This window comes from Hyperolius riggenbachi, chromosome 3, assembly GCF_040937935.1.
Source record: "Hyperolius riggenbachi isolate aHypRig1 chromosome 3, aHypRig1.pri, whole genome shotgun sequence".
Lineage (NCBI taxonomy): Eukaryota > Metazoa > Chordata > Amphibia > Anura > Hyperoliidae > Hyperolius > Hyperolius riggenbachi.
Genome location: NC_090648.1, coordinates 149,607,620 through 149,618,471, shown reverse-complemented (window position 1 = coordinate 149,618,471; position 10,852 = coordinate 149,607,620). Strand labels below are relative to the sequence as shown.

The window sequence follows — 10,852 nt, the reverse complement described above, 5'->3', positions numbered from 1 at the left end:
TTTGAATACTAAAGCTGTACTGAGTACTAATACTATTTGAGCAGACCTCTATACAGCAGCACATGGAGGTTCCTGCTAGGCTGCTCTGTCTGCACTGAAGCTATCAGACACTTCACATACCAGCAGCACTGATAGGAAGACACACTAATGGGAAATGGTACTGTGGGAAGGCATGGGGGTTTGTAGTGCAAATTGTCACAGTAGAACCTGCATTTTACAGGACTATAAGCCAGAAATTTAGGTCTGACCCGAGTATAAGCCACCCCCTATGATTTACTTTAAAGAGACTCCGTAACAAAAATTACATCCTGTTTTTTATCATCCTACAAGTTCCAAAAGCTATTCTAATGTGTTCTGGCTTACTGCAGCACGTTCTACTATCACCATCTCTGTAATAAATCAACTTATCTCTTTCTTGTCAGACTTGTCAGCCTGTGTCTGGAAAGCTGCCAAGTTCTTCAGTGTTGTGGTTCTGTGATGCATCTCCCCCCTCCTGGCCCCTCTATGCACACTGCCTGTGTATAATGATCTCTTGAGATACAAAAGGAAGGATGTATACAGCCTGCTTGTGTATGAATGTATTTTCTATGTGTGGACATACTGTACATCAACCTACTTCCTGTTTTGGTGGCCATTTTGTTTGTTTATAAACAAACTTTTTAAAACTGTTTTTAACCACTTTTAATGTGGCGAGGAGCGGCGAAATTGTGACAGAGGGTAATAGGAGATGTCCCCTAACGCACTGGTATGTTTACTTTTGTGCGATTTTAACAATACAGATTCTCTTTAACAAATCAGACCTACATTTTAGACTTATAGTCGAGCATGTATGGTACTTAAATTAAGGGAATACATCTTAGGGGCTTTTAAACAAAATTTTCAGTATAAAAATACATATATTTACACAGGTCTATACATCAGTCCTGAACAAGGGACAAATGAGGGAGAAAGAGGGACAGAAGGATTTGGTTCCAAAAAAGAGGGACCGTCCCTTCAAAAAGGGACAGTCGGGAGCTATGGTGACTGAGTGTATCCGATTATTCAGAGGAGGTGGACTTGGTGGGATTCAAATCTACATGACTGACAATCTAGCTGATTGTGCTGAGGATGAATTAAGAACCTGCAGTGTAATTAAAGAAAACCTGTACTGAAAATTAAAAGTCAAAATAAGCATACACAAGTCATACTTACCTTCCATGAAGTCTACTCCTCAGTGTCTTTCTCTTGTCCCGCATCCTGTTTTTTCACTGTGATCAAGGGAATTTTCCTTCCTCCATTTTGAAAATGGCCATTACCCATAACAGCTTTCTGGTCAGCACACAGTTAAACTGTAACATCACACCCTGTTTATAATCCTTAATAAAATATTTTTTATGGTTAAAAAAAACTGTAAAATCACCCACTTGAGCCATAGGGAAACATGGACATTACCTGGTACATCAGTTTTCCTCTCAGCTATAACTGATAGCATATTTTACTGACAGCAACTGATATATTTCAGATCTGACAAAATATTGTCAGAACTGGAAGGGATTATTGTCAGAAGAAAATGGTGAGCTTCTGAAGTGAGGAACTGATGGCAAGGTAACTATGTAATGTTCATTTGAAGTTACCTCATGTGTTTATTTTAAATATTTTTACTCAGTACAGGTTCTCTTTAACCTCCCTGGCGGTATGATTATTTCCAAATTCTTTTTCCAAAAGTGTTGCAATTTTTTCACAAGCTTTCAGACCCTAAAAATCATACCGCCTGATAGGTCTGCAGTAGCCCTGCACATTACACACATCCGATGGATCCAACTCGGGATTACTGCTCAGAGCTGCGGATTTCCGTCTCGAGCCTGACTCGGGGTTACCGCTAGGGAGGTTGACTCCGTAACAAAAATTTCATCCGGTTTTCTTCCATCCTACAAGTTCCAAAATCTATTCTAATGTGTTTTGGCTTACTGCAGCACGTTCTATTATCACCATCTCTGTAATAAATCAACTTATCTCTCTCCTGTCAGACTTGTCGGCCTGTGTCTGGAAGGCTGCCAAGTTCTTCAGTGTTGTGGTTCTGTGATGCATGTCCCCCCTCCAGGCCCCTCTCTGCACACTGCCTGTGTGTTATTTAGATTATGGCAGGTTCTCTCTGCTCTATTATCTTTTACAAGCTGGATAAATCTTACTCTGAGCTGGCTGGGCTTTAACATACTGAGGAATTACATACAGGCACAGCTGTCTGCACTCTGCAGGAAGAAACAGCCTGACACTTCAGTGGAAGATAGCTGCAGGGGGAAAGAAACACACAAATGATCTCTTGAGATTAAAAAGGAAGGCTGTATACAGCCTGCGTGTGTATGGATGTATTTTCTATGTGTGGACATACTGTACATCAACCTACTTCCTGTTTTGGTGGCCATTTTGTTTATAAACAAACTTTTAAAAACTGTTTTTAACCACTTTTAATGCGGCGGGGAGCATTGAAATTGTGACAGAGGGTAATAGGAGATGTCCCCTAACGCACTGGTATGTTTACTTTTGTGCGATTCTAACAATACAGATTCTCTTTATGAACCTGCAAGATTGACATATGAATGTACTACATGACTGTGCTACATTCACGGCTTCTGCAAGGGCAAATAAGTTGGACGTGGCGTCCGGAATCCACATGAGGCTGCAGCAGCTTGCAGAAGTCAGAACGTCTAGACAGCACAGAGGCTGCTGCTTATCTGCCACCAGGGGGAATACAGGACAAATGTTTAGAATATTCCATTCACGCGCAAATAGTCATGTTAAATCTAAGTCTGATAAACAATGGAGAAATTCTGTGTGAAACAAACTACTGCTTTCTGCTATGAGTAGTGTTGGGCGAACACCTGGATGTTCGGGTTCGGGCCGAACAGGCCGAACATGGGCCAGATGTTCGGCATGTTCGGCCCGAACGCCGAACTCAATGGGAGTCAATGGGACCCCCGAACATGCCCATTTTGGGGGCCCTATGGGGTCGCAGGCATAAGGGGGGAGCATGCCCCGGTCGCGGGGGGGGTCGGAAATTCCCCCCACCCCCTCCGCTAGCGCTCCCCCCTCTGCCCGCTTCTCCATACAAAAAGTTTGAAACAAGTTCAATAGTACCTGGCTGGTGGCACTGGCTGGCAGTGGAGTGAGGAGGAGGAGGAGTCCGAGTAGCAGAGTGACGTTGAGGCCGGGCAGCGGGCGGTTCAGCGCTAGTACCCTTGTGGTACTTCCGCCCTTTCTCTGACCTCACGTCCTCTGCGTGATGACGCATACGAGGGTACGCGTGATGCGTACCCTCGTATGCAGAGGACGTGAGGTCAGAGAAAGGGCGGAAGTACCACAAGGGTACTAGCGCTGAACCGCCCGCTGCCCGGCCTCAACGTCACTCTGCTACTCGGACTCCTCCTCACTCCACTGCCAGCCAGTGCCACCAGCCAGGTACTATTGAACTTGTTTCAAACTTTTTGTATGGGGAAGCGGGCAGAGGGGGGAGCGCTAGCGGAGGGGGTGGGGGGAATTTCCGACCCCCCCCCCGCGATCGGGGCATGCTCCCCCCTTATGCCTGCGACCCCATAGGGGGCATAGGGGGGCAGTATTCGGCCGAACAGGGCCCTGTTCGGCCGAACAGGGGCCCTGTTCGGCCATGTTCGGCCATGCATTCTGCAGTTCGGGCGAACCCCGAACAGTTTGGCCGAACACCACCAGGTGTTCGGCCGAACTCGAACATCACCCGAACAGGGTGATGTTCTGCAGAACCCGAACAGTGGCGAACACTGTTCGCCCAACACTAGCTATGAGTACTGTGTACATACATATGCTAATTGCGTGAGAATTATGCAGAATGCAGCTTGAGGGCTCAGCTGAGATCAGTGTTGCCAATGTTTCAATTTAGTTTTTTACTAGCAGAGATAGAAAACAAATGACTGACAAAGGACATGTTTTACTGACATCTTGAAAAAACATCTCAGGACAGTGTATTTTTGAGGGAAATATGTTTGAATTAACAATGTCAAAAATGTTAACTAGGCAATGAGCTGACCTTCTGGGGGACAGAAACCCACGTTAGATGAGCTGCAAGTCACGGAGATCAAAGTAAGTTCTGCTGTTCTGAAAGCTGCTGCCCATCACCGGGGCTGTGGAGTCGGAGCAATTTTGGATACCTGGAGTCGGCGTCAGTGGATTCAATAAATTGAGGAGTCGGATGACTGAGGAGTTGGAATAATTTTGGGTACCTGGAGTCGGGGAGCCGGAGTCAGAGTTGGATGATTTTTAAACCAACTCCACAGCCCTGCCCATCACTATGGATCTCAGTGTGACAAACCCAATAAGGAATTCATGCTGCGTCACTGGGACGAGAAAGATTCCAGGAAGTGTCTGAATGAGGGCAAAAAAAGTGAACAAATGTGCTCTGGAGTTTTCTAGGAAAGCCAAAACTCACTGTGCAGAGCCTTTCACTGCATTTTGGACTTGTCTTGACTATAATGGTCTTCTTGGACCTCAGTAATTGCCGTCAGGAGCAATATGCTTTTGATAACTGTTTCCTTGACAAGTATGGTTGGGTACGGCCTGAGCTTGGAATTTGTCTAAGGTCACAAAAGTGAAAAGGACCGCTACCAGAAAATGTCTAACATTCGAGGCTAAGACCAGAGCCAAATCCATCTGTTGAAGGAGAGTTAAAGGCATCCTAATATGGTAGCAAGATATTCTTTTGGACTTGGTAAAAGGTTATTGGATCCTGCGCACTTCCTGTTGTCCCACGTCTAGTCTTGCTTCCTGGGACCAGTTCTATTATCTAGTTGGAAAGAATAAAATAATGAAACTAGAAAAAAAAAAGAGTTAACACTTTAACAGTAGAGATGTAACATCCACTAAGTGTAGCCTTTTACTGTAAGTGACCAAGGATTTTATAATGTACTATTAGGTATCATTTTTAAAGTAATAGCCAATGTTTGTCAAATAAAAACATAACGCTTGTTTAATGGACACCTCTATTAACACTGTAACAGGTCCCCCGAAGTCAAACTAAGGCATGCAAGCCCCGAAGTCAAACCAATGGCAGTAAACCACAGTTGCTAAAATCTTCAGCTTTGTGATATGCACAACTCTCCAATATCATTATGTACCACTCAGGGGCATACCTGGAACCCAGCAGCCCCCCCCCCCCCCCCCCCCCCCCAAGCAAAGTGTTATAAATCACCTTTTTGCTTTGGCACCAGCAACTTCTTAGAGTTGCACCTTACAGACTGAGAGATAACTTGACTCTCAACACAGCAAGCATTATAGGAGATAGACCGTTCTCAGGCGTCTTCAAGTTCCAAGTTGTTTATTCAGTAAACAGATATACAGATACTCATCTCTACATGACGTTACATCTTAGCGAAGCAAGTGTTCTTGAAGTCCCTTTGCGTTACAAGCTCTTGACTAACATTCCTCCTGAATGGTAATAAGTTATCTTCTTTCTATACTAAGTTACGTCTAAACTAAGTATATACAGCATACAAGAGATAGCATACAAGGTAAACTAACGAGACATAAATAAATATATAAGTAAAGATTAAGACCAGCGGTGACAGGGACAGAAAAAGTGTCTCTCTGTAAACCAGCTGTTGGTTTTATACGAACCAGAAAGAGTTAAATGTGACCTCATCTGAGCCGTCCCCACAAAACTTACGATTGGCTCAGACCCCTCGTGGTGTAATAATACCCACCTACTTGATTAATATTCTATGAGCCCCCTTGCTCAGTTGCAAGGAATTTGATATTGATTAAACATGGCTGTGTTTACTGTTCTTGTGGTGTACATGTTGAGGTCAGTGAGACCTGTGGCCTTGCCCACAGAACAGCTTCTTGGTATGTCCTAGTTCTGCTGACAGTCATAACTGTAGATTTTCTCTCTAAGAGAAAATCTCTTTAAAGGGCAAGTCTGCACCCCAAGCCTTTTTAACTAACTCAGTCCAAATCACTGAGGCCTATATATAATACTTAAATTATAACACAAAGCTGAGCCGGCTGCCCCCCTGGCCCACAACCCTCCCCTTCCTCCCATTCCCAGATTAGAACTTTGGTTTGGCTCCCCTAGAATACCTTATATCTCCCCTCCCAGATATAGCAGTGTGGGGCGGCATATACAGTATACTGTACATTACCTGTTCTCAGCAGAGCTACTTGTCTTCCTCACTCCTCTTTTTAGCCACGCAATACAATTTCAACCTCCATGTCATGTGATTTGCATCAAGCACCGTACGGAAATAGCAGTACCGCATGGCTGAGAGGGGTGAGGAGGATGTGTAGCTCCACCGAGAACAGGTAATGTATATACGATGCCACGCTTTGCATCTCTCCACAAAGGCCCCTTGTCCACCAGCTAGTTGGGGTGAACCAACAGATGGCAATGATTCAGTTATAGTGAAAGTCTTTTTTATACTAATTTACTATAACTGTTTTAGCATTGTGGAACAAATCAACTGGGTTTCCATTAATTCTTATGGGGAAATTTGCTTTTATATAAGAGTGCTTTGGATTACACACATTTTTCTGGAACGAATTATGCTCGCAAACCAAAGTTCCACTGCACAGTTAAACATTGATACAAAGTTTATGGTAAGTATACAGTGTGGGGTATAGTACTGGTTTTAACCTATTTTTAACATTGAATTTCAAGCAACTAGAAACTACACTTATTTGGCATCAGCTTATCCCCATTGTTGCCAGATAATGGGGGTTTTACTGTATTTGGAAGATAAGCCATTATGGCGAGCTTAATCACATATGGCTCCTCAAGGGACAGGCACTCCTTGGTTTGGCTTTTGCGGTCCTGTTGCAATGCTAACAGAGAGGTGCTCTATGATCACTGGCATAACAATAGTGCCTGAGACCGCTGCGATTGTAGGGGGGCCTTTGGTGGCCCCTCTTCCTCCCATCTGCATGCAGAGTAGTGCAGGAAGCGTTATATATTCCTACTTCCAGTGCTGCAAATTTCTGTGCATCACAGCAGCAGCACTCCCTGCACTACTCTGCATGCTGGGAGGGGGTGGCGGGATAGTTTGTTTACCGGCTGCCTACAGAGCCCCATGCAATCTTTTTTTGCAGGGAGGCCCCATACATGGTATTTGCTCCCCTGCCTATGATGCCTTGTTTTTCTTTTGGTCTTTTGTTTTTATTAAAAGTACACTTGAACCAGGAAAAAAAGTTGATTTTTACTTACCTAGCGCTTGTTCTAGCCCCCATAGTCTTTGAGGCTCTCAGTGTCCTCCGAGTCCTCTCCACTGTGCGACTGTCGGTTGGGTATGTGCTGCCTTTACAAACCGTGTGTGCGCAGAATTCTATTAGCCTCACTGGCGGTATGATTATTTCCAGGTTTTAGGGTCTTTTCTGAACGTTTCAGATCCCAAAACCAGGAAAAAATCATGCTGCCAGAAAGCCAGCACTCACCTCCCTGGGCTCCCTCCATCCTCTGGGTGGTGCTGTAACTCTGTGGTGAGATCGATGAGGGCGATCTCACCAGAGTGATTCAGAGCCTTGGAGGGCAGGAAGGAGAATGGCTACTGATGTCTGGATTCCCCGGGGGGGTGAGTAAATACACCCGCTGTGCTCCATTTACTTTCATTGAGCCTCCGGCAGCTAGCCTGAGCATAGCTCAGGATTACTGCTAGGGAGGTTAAGGAGGTGTGCAGCCAGGAAAAATCATGCTTCACAGCACGTGACCTAGCCTGGTTGGAGACTTTAATTGGGATGACAGTGACAAAACAAAGAGGACCTAAAGTATGCTGAGGGACTTCAAAGAATATAGGGACTGGAAGGAGCCCCAGGTAAGTAACAATTCAGCTTTTTTCCCTGATTCAGGTGTGCTTTAAAGAGAACCCAAGGCAAAATAATTGCCAAAAAGTAAAAAGCTCTTTATTGGTACTGTAGTGGTAAAAGACTCTTGACATTCAAATCCCTACACAATTTTGGCCCAGGATACATGAGGGACTTGCTGAAACTGCACCACACCTCTCACAACCTCAGATCATCAGGATCCATAAACTTGGTCACCCACACAGTGCATCTCAAAACCTTTGGAGGCAGAGCTTTCTGTTATGCTTCCCCTACCCTTTGGAACTCCCTACCACACCCAGTAAAGACAGCCCCATCACTGGAGTTATTCAAATCCAGGCTGAAAAGCCACAAGTTTAGCCTGGCAGTTGCAGACTTGTAGAATTCTTCCTCTGTACCACAATGTACTAATCAACCAAATACTGGTCTGAGCCATGCTTATGCGCTTTGGCCCATACTCAATTGACTTTTTCTCCAGAGTTGTCTCCTAGGAGATAATTGTCATCTTCTCATTAACCACTTGCCGACCGCCCACAGCCCATGGGCGGCGGCAAAGTGGATGCCTAAAGGACCGCAATACGCCTTCAGGCGGCGCGTCTTTTAGGCATGCCGGGGGAGCGATCGCGTCATTGATGACGCGCGCTTCCCCCGGCAACTGGCTCCGCCCACCCGCCGTAACATCCCGCCGGCCATACGGAAGCGCCGGCGGGATGTTAACCCCGCGATCGCCGCATACAAAGTGTATAATACACTTTGTAATGTATACAAAGTGTATTATACAGGCTGCCTCCTGCCCTGGTGGTCCCAGTGTCCGAGGGACCACCAGGGCAGGCTGCAGCCACCCTAGTCTGCACCCAAACACACTGATCTGCCCCCCCCGCCCACTGATCGCCCACAGCACCCCTCAGACCCCCCCCCTGCCCACCCCCCAGACCCCTGTTTGCACCCAATCACCCCCCTAATAACCCATCAATCACTCCCTGTCACTATCTGTCAACGCTATTTTTTTTTTTATATCCCCCCCTGCCCCCTGCCCCCTCCTGATCACCCCCCCACCTGTCAGATTCTCCCCAGAACCCCCCCCAGACCCCCCCCCCCCTGTGTACTGTATGCATCTATCTTCCCTGATAACCTGTCAATCACCCGTCAATCACCCATCAATCACCCATCAATCACCCATCAATCACCCCCTGTCACTGCCACCCAACAATCAGCCCCTAACCTGCCCCTTGCGGGCAATCTGATCACCCACCCACACCAATAGATCGCCCGCAGATCCGACATCAGATCACCTCCCAAATCCATTGTTTACATCTATTCTCTCCTCTAAACACCCACTAATTACCCATCAATCACCCCCTATCACCACCTGTCACTTTTACCTATCAGATCAGACCCTAATCTGCCCCTTGCGGGCACCCAATCACCCGCCAACACGCTCAGATTGCCCTCTGACCCCCCCTTATCAATTCGCCAGTGCATTAATTACATCTGTTCTTCCCTGTAATAACCCACTGATCACCTGTCAATCACCTGCCAATCACCTATCACCCATCAATCACCCCCTGTCACTGCCACCCATCAATCAGCCCCTAACCTGCCCCTTGCGGGCAATCTGATCTCCCACCCACACCATTAGATCGCCCGCAAACCCGCCGTCAGATTACCTCCCAAATGTATTGTTTACATCTGTTATCTTCTCTAAACACCCACTAATTACCCATCAATCACCCATCAATCACCCCCTATCACCACCTGTCACTGTTACCTATCAGATCAGACCCTAAGCTGCCCCTTGCGGGCACCCAATCACCCTCCCACACGCTCAGATTGCCCTCAGACCCCCCCCCCCCTTATCAATTCACCAGTGCATTAATTACATCTGTCCTTCCATGTAATAACCCACTGATCACCTGTCAATCACCTGCCAATCACCTATCACCCATCAATCACCCCCTGTCACTGCCACCCAACAATCAGCCCCTAACCTGCCCCTTGCGGGCAAACTGATCACCCACCCACACCAATAGATCGCCCGCAGATCCGACATCAGATCACCACCCAAGCGCAGTGTTTCCATCTATTCTCTCCTCTAAACACTCACTAATTACCCATCAATCACCCATCAATCACCCCCTATCACCACCTGTCACTGTTACCCATCAGATCAGACCCTAATCTGCCCCTTGCGGGCACCCAATCACCCACCTACACGCTCAGATTGCCCTCAGACCCCCCCTTATCAATTCGCCAGGGCATTATTTACATCTGTCCTTCCCTGTAATAACCCACTGATCACCTGTCAATCACCTGTCAATCACCCATCAATCACCCCCTGTCACTGCCACCCATCAATCAGCCCCTAACCTGCCCCTTGCGGGCAAACTGAACACCCACCCACACCAATAGATCGCCCGCAGATCCGACGTCCGATCACCTCCCAAGTGCAGTGTTCACATCTGTTCTCTACCCTAAACACCCACTAATTACCCATCAATCACCCCCTGTCACTGCTACCTATCAGATTAGACCCCTATCTGCCCCTAGGGCACTCAATCACCCGCCCACACCCTCAGAATGCCCTCAGACCCCAGCCCTGATCACCTCGCCAGTGCATTGCTTGCATCTATTCCCCCCTCTAATCACACCTTGAGACACCCATCAATCACCTCCTGTCACCCCCTAGCACACCTACCCATCAGATCAGGCCCTAATTTGCCCCGTGTGGGCTCCTGATCACTCGGCCAAACCCTCAGATCCCCCTCAGACCCCCTTCCGATCACCTCCCCAGTGCATTGATTGCATCTATTTTCCCCTCTAACCACCCCCTGAGACACCCATCAATCACCTCCTGTCACCCCCCTAGCACTCCTATCCATCAGATCAGGCCCAATACAACCTGTCATCTAAAAGGCCACCCTGCTTATGACCGGTTCCACAAAATTCGCCCCCTCATAGACCACCTGTCATCAAAATTTGCAGATGCTTATACCCCTGAACAGTCATTTTGAGACATTTGGTTTCCAGACTACTCACGGTT

The 10,852-nt window shown here is 46.9% G+C and overlaps 1 pseudogene; it reads left to right on the top strand.

The window, feature by feature from the left end:
* The first annotated feature begins 938 nt into the window (after window positions 1-938).
* LOC137562234 (NADH dehydrogenase [ubiquinone] 1 alpha subcomplex subunit 8 pseudogene) lies at window positions 939-4,809 on the top strand (annotated as a pseudogene).
* The last annotated feature ends 6,043 nt before the right edge of the window (window positions 4,810-10,852 follow it).